Here is a 6,679-nt window from a genome sequence, read left to right on the forward strand (position 1 = left end):
ACCAGTTTCAATTTTGGTGATGACCGTAGTCCGCTTTCCGTAGAAGTCGTTTTCACGCAAAGTGAGCTGATCTGCAGAGGTCCGCTGATCCCTCAATCTTCAATGATGCACGTATGCCGAAATGCGTAATTTCGTTTTCTTGAAGTTGATGGATCCTGGCACGGATCGCCAAAATGTCACGTAAAGTTGGTACTTGGGTTGCGAGAGAAAAGAAAGCTGAGTCGTAGCCCAACTATTAATTCTCTTTTATCGAACTTTATTATGACTTTGGCACTTACAGTAGAATAACGTTGAACAGAGAAAGGGGTGTTGTACAAGAACAGCAACTAGAACGAGAACTCCCCGGGCTGGGTGAAGTCTCGGCTTATATACACCCTGGCTTGGGGATGTTGGGGGGTTTGGTGTGGATTCCAAGGAGTCCGAAAGTCGGGGTTGGGGCCTTATCTCTGATGGGGACTAAGATGCGTCGCAGCGTTGGCGTCCGACAGTCAGGAGTCGATGTCTTTTTTGCGAGTGCGTACGATTACCGTCCCGTTGTCCGCGGATTCGTTATTGAACCTAGGATCATTGTCATTAGTCTCTCGAATATCTAATAACCACGGTTACTTGTCCGGTTCTATGGTAATCGTATTTGCACTAGTCAATGTCTTCTCTATTGCATAACGACAACGTGTAACCCAAACGAAGATTCGTTTCATGCCTCTAACCCTAATTCTAATGTAAACCTGACGTATATATATATATATAAATAAATAATTATAAATTAATATTACCTATTATTAATAATAATTTAATTATATATCTCAAGATAATAAAATATTTATAATTTATATTAATTTTTATATATAAATATTTAATTATATATAATGCATTTTTTTCAATTTAAAGTTAAAATATTTATATTTATATCTTAATTTTTTTATAGAATTAAATATATGTAGTATCGTGGACGAAAGGCCTGGGAAATATCGGGCGAACTATGAACAATGTCGCGAGAGCCGAGGCGCCGTCGGGCCCATCAATGTGTCATCGGTCTTTTCAAGTGCATAGTTTCGTGGAAAAGACCTACGTGACCCTGGCCACGAGCGTCTGCAGAACACGTGTGCGGTGGGCCTAGGAAAAGGGCAATGGAATGCGACAACAGTCAGTCGAAAAGCAGAGTGCGAGTCGAGGAGCAGAGTGCAAGTCGAGGAGCCGAGTGCGAGTTGAGCGGAGACGGAGGTTGCGAGTGGCGTTGCCGAGAGAGTGTGGATTGCGCTGTGTTCTGTACGTTTGGTATGAATAGTTCAAGTTAAGCCACAATCGTCTTTTCTGTCTGATTAACATCTCTATTGTCCACTTTTGTAAACATATTACATCACGATATTACATATATGTATAAAGATTTTAAAATTAATATATTTAAAATTAATAATTATATATTAATATATACTTATATACAAGATAATTCAATTTTTATCAATTTTATTAAAAAATTTTATTTTATTACGTTAAATATTTATAAATTATTTTAATTTAATTATCTAATTAAATTATTATTAATTAATTATAATAGCAATATTTATAATAGTATTGTTAATTTTTTATTTTTATATTTTAAAATATATATATAATGTACGTATCCATTATGTATTTCCAATGTACGTACAGCAGATACTCACAGGAAAAACCAACGAGACTAATAATAAAATCAACGAATTAGAAAAAAAGAGCTATAGACAAATATCTTATAATATACCGTGGCATAATCTGCAATTTATTATAAAATAATTGATCCGAGCAGTATCAATTATAAAAGAAGATGGCTGAATATGATAGACACTGTCGAATACTAATCAAATATAATCATTTAGTTAATCTTTAAGATTTAAGTTAAGATACATCTTGGAGGAATCAATAAGTCTTTCGCTAATAGCCTAATAGATCTCTTGATAGATCAAACGAAGAAATACCTAACCGCGATTACAGCCAATTGGTACATATTATTCGATACATAATTAATATTTGTATCACGTACAGCGATGCAAGTGGTATTGAAGAAAATAGCCATTTTATGTTACAACTATAACGAGTAAATTTACTCGTTTAACTTGAGAGAAATTAAAAAGGTACCTGACTTTTAAATAAGCATTAAATAAGAAATTTAAATATCGCAGACGGTGATGTAGGTGTTATTCAAGAAAAGAGAACATTTTATTTTGTAATTAGCACGAGTAAATGAACGAATATCGATAATATAATATAATGATTAATATGAATTTTATCTGGCTGATTATTTAAATACCATAACATATTTCACAGTAACGTCATCGACTGCCGTTAGGCTCTTTTCCCTTTTTGTTCAAACTAATTGATAGTCGAAAACTAGTATCAAGGAGGTGTGAATTTAGTCTTAGTTTGTAGAAACTATTAAAATGATAAAAATGGATAGCGTATTAAATCGTCGAAGGCGCCAATTTACGATAAAAATTAAGAAATTGTTCAATTTGATTTTGTTATAATGGAAAACCCGTCCTTTGCTATGTCAAGAGATCGTTAACGTTTGATTGACATCTCGACACCTTGTCAAGATATATAAAGAACGCGGAAGTCGCGCGCGAGCTCTTTCGTGCCTGAAATTCCGGACAGTGAACATCCAAGAAGAATTTAAATATAAGGTAAATAAAAAAAAATATCAAATAACAACATTGTAACTAGTAATTTATAACGTCTAAGCCATTAATTTACAATACTTGAGAAATTAATTTATAATATTTAAACTATTAATTTATAACATTTAAGCCATTAATATATAACATATAAGCAATTAATTTATAACGTCTAAACTATTAATTTATAACATTTGTTGAGATATGTATAATTTTCTGTGTTGGACTGGGTTAAATGTGTAGTAGAGATACTTGTATGTGAATATCAGCGTGTGGATGTATGTGTGTGCGCGGCGTCTCGAAAACAGATGAATGTAAACTGTTCAGTCCGTTAACAGTCGGGTATAGAAGAAAGTACTGAGACGCGTGCAAGTGTGTATCGATGAATATATAAGAAATCGTCCATGAAATAAATATATTACTATTTTAAAATTAATCCTCAGTATAAATTTAGTGTTCTTATAACATTATTTCGACTTCAAAGATCCACAATTCTCAACAACATTTGTGCTATTAATTTATAACATTTAAGTTATTAATTTACAACATCTAAGCCATTAATTTATAACATTTGAACTGTTATTTTATACATTTAAGTTATTAATTTATAACATTTAGGCTATTAATTTACAACATCTTAGCCATTAATTTACAATACTTGAACTATTATTTTATACATTTAAGCCATTAATTTATAACATTTAAACTATTAATTTATAACATTTAAGCCATTAATTTATAACATTTAAGCTATTAATTTTCAACATCTAAGCCAATAATGTACAACATTTAAACTGTTATTTTACACATTTAAACTATTAATTTATAACATTTAAGCTATTCATTTATACCTTCTAAGCCATTAATTTATAACATTTAAGCCATTAATCTAAAACAATTACATCATTAATTCTTAACAGTTATACCAATAATTTATAACAACATTTTCCCATTAATTCAATGTAATTATGCTCTTAATTTATAACAGTTGTACCCTTAATCGGAAGTAACTCTACATTCATTGATTTTAATCAATACCATAAATTCGTAGTGAGTGAATTAAAGATTTATTTTGCTTTATTTTATTAACGAAATCTATCAAGTCTTTGAAGTGCTATTTCATTTCCATATAGCATTATATTTTAACTCTGAATACAGTATTCAATTTCCAATTTCACTGTTTCGTATAAAATCTGTGGTAACACAGAGTGTCGATGTATGTGTCACGTAAAATAACAAAATAAAAAAGGAATTTGAGGTAAAAAATAAAAAAAGAAAACTTTATTTTTTTTTCTAACATCAATACACTTTACAATCTACTTCCGAACTCTAGGCGTGACTTTCTAAGACTGACTCTTATGATTTTACTTTCGATCGGATCCGATTACTTTCTTTTGTCATCCCTCAACATCCCCACCGTCCATGCATTTGCTAGGCGTCCGCGATCGTTGCCACGTGCTCTTCCTTCTAGAACCTTCGGTGGAAGGACCGTTGGGATGTTGATGGTTCATTAGGCACTTCGGCGATATACATTGTCGCCGAGTGCTTTATCTCTATCGTCAGTCCGTCGGATTTGAAGTATGCCGGTCGTGACACACGCGAAAAGTGACTGACCAAAAAAGAACTGAATGTTTTGACGACATTAAGAAACTGCAGCCTTGTATTTCAGCAATATCATACCAGCAATAACAAATTTTGAGAAATATCTTTATGTTCTATTCCTGTGGCGTACTTTGGATAACGCTAATCCCGGCGACACACTAAATTTTGAAATCCATACGACTGATTCTACAGAAGCGGGGATTCTACAGCAGCGATTTCGCTTGCACAGTTGTTCATTTAATTTATGAATTGTAAGAAACCTCAAGTATGTCAGAGGACAGAGTGATATTGCTACAAAAGCGACTAGACAAATAGAGAGCTACATGTGATTTTATCGTATTTTTTTAACCCTTTCGCTTCGGCAATCCAGTCCGCCGAAGTACTGTCACTGAACGGAAACGCGCGCCAGAAATACGCACAGTGTGCGTGGCTACTGTATATACGTTTTCCTAAGTCTTAAATAATAATAATTCTTGTAAGAACCGTATACGAAATATCGTTTCACTGTCAATGGATTTAGTAGATTTTTTAGCACGAAACAATATACGATTTTGATGTTGTTTCAAGAACGAGTAACTTAAAGAAGTGATTAATCCAGTATGTCAATAAAATCAAGGGAAAATGTTCTGTCGATAACGAAAAAATATATTAATGACCACAGATAGCATTTGTATATGCATCATTTTTGTCAAATTTTGTCTTCCAAACACAACTTTTTAATATTCCTATTTTATCTACTTTTGCTAAAATACATTAAACACATTTCAATACTAAACTAAAGATCTTTAAACTTTCGTTACTGCCTTTCGAAACTGCCTTTCGTTACATGTATCTTAATAAATTGTATCTTATTAAATCTTAATAAATATGAGTCTTAATAAAAAGAAGTTAATTTTTACGTAGACCAAACCTAGTTCTATCATTAAGCGCGTAAGCAGATAAGATGAAGATCAAATAGAGGCAAAGCTAAAAAATAACGACTATATATCTTCATGTTTCAGCGTTGAAAACTTATGTGGGTGAAACGCTAGAATTGACTGGAGTTCTTCGACAAGAAATGGGCACTTGTCTTTGCATAGACAGCAACAATGTGCCTCCGACAGTCAGCAAACGTTACTCTCTACAAGTTCACTGTATGTATTATTAAGCGCTTATCATAGAATTATTATACAAATATATTTGCAATTATCATTCTTATATATTATACAAGGTGAATCAGAACACGTGGAAAATATGGCAGAGGTTGATTCTGAATACTGAAATAAGAAGAAAATTTTATATAACATAATATGCCTAATATGACCATACGTTCCGCTTATAGCTTATTTTGCGATGCTAAACATTACACAGATGAACGATTTCTTGGAAAATAGATAAATCGTGCTGGCCTTATTTCCGGACCAATACGCTCTTCGGATCCGAATCCGTTCGATTATTAAATACGGGGGCGTTTAAAATCTCTTACTTATAAAACGTTAGTTGACGTGACGATCAAAATTTTCGACAAATTCGTGTCAGCTGTTCGAACAAGATGGACGATCTATGACGCGACGCATTCGCGTTTCCGTAGAAACTGGAACTGGTCGATTCGAGTAATTTCTCTAAAGATAGGTAAGAAAGTACTGTGACACAAAGGAAGCGTCTACTCGAAAACGTTTATACGAAATTTTCTTCTTATTTTAATGCGCTGAATCAGCCCCTGCTTGCCTGGAAGCCGTACTTTCCACATGTCTCGAACTCTATCATACCGATCCACTAGGTAAACAAAATAAAAGCCTGCCAAGCACTGTGGCGGCACGGGCCACGGAACTTTTCAACGGCTCCGGATGCAAAGCGCGACGCCGCCAAAGCGCAACACCGACGTGCCCAATGTACCATCGAGATCTTCACACTCTTTCCGCCGAATTCTCGGAAGAGCATACACGTGCCAGCACTGGGCTACGATATCGATGGGCTACGAAGGGAAGAATCTGCGCGATCCGAAACAAAAGCACAGGCAGTCTGTCTTACGCCATTAAATGTGTAACTCCTCGGTATTATTTGCATAGCAACGCGTCGAATGATCTCTCGGTGTCTATCGTTATTTGTTAGTTGTTACCAATTGTCTGTTAAGTGTAATTGTTAATTGTTAATTGTTAACTCTGATTGTTGATTAGTTCTAAATAAACTATTGTTCGTTTAAAACACCAAGAGTAGTTCCTTACGCACCTATCACCATACCACCTCAGCACGAACGCCGTATAGATTGTTTTCACCTGTTCGATTCGTGCTAGATTTGACTAAAATACTCATGCGAAGTTATTGAAAATATAAAATCCGAATTAACATCCAGTTATCAACAACCTGTCTAAAGATACCGCTCACAAGCAAGCTATCATTTCTTGAAACAAATATATAAGATTTATTTACGTTATCAATTTTGTTATTAT

At 33.8% G+C, this 6,679-nt stretch overlaps 1 long non-coding RNA gene across 1 annotated transcript; it reads left to right on the forward strand.

The window, feature by feature from the left end:
• Positions 1-2,616: 2,616 nt before the first annotated feature.
• On the forward strand, positions 2,617-6,050 carry LOC117213358. The gene is made up of 3 exons (XR_004488636.1): positions 2,617-2,657; positions 5,252-5,383; positions 6,010-6,050. It is a non-coding gene; the product is annotated as an uncharacterized LOC117213358 (long non-coding RNA).
• Positions 6,051-6,679: the final 629 nt, after the last annotated feature.

The sequence above is a fragment of the Bombus bifarius genome, unplaced genomic scaffold, assembly GCF_011952205.1.
Source record: "Bombus bifarius isolate JDL3187 unplaced genomic scaffold, Bbif_JDL3187 scf7180000008752_frag, whole genome shotgun sequence".
Classification (NCBI taxonomy): Eukaryota; Metazoa; Arthropoda; class Insecta; order Hymenoptera; family Apidae; genus Bombus; species Bombus bifarius.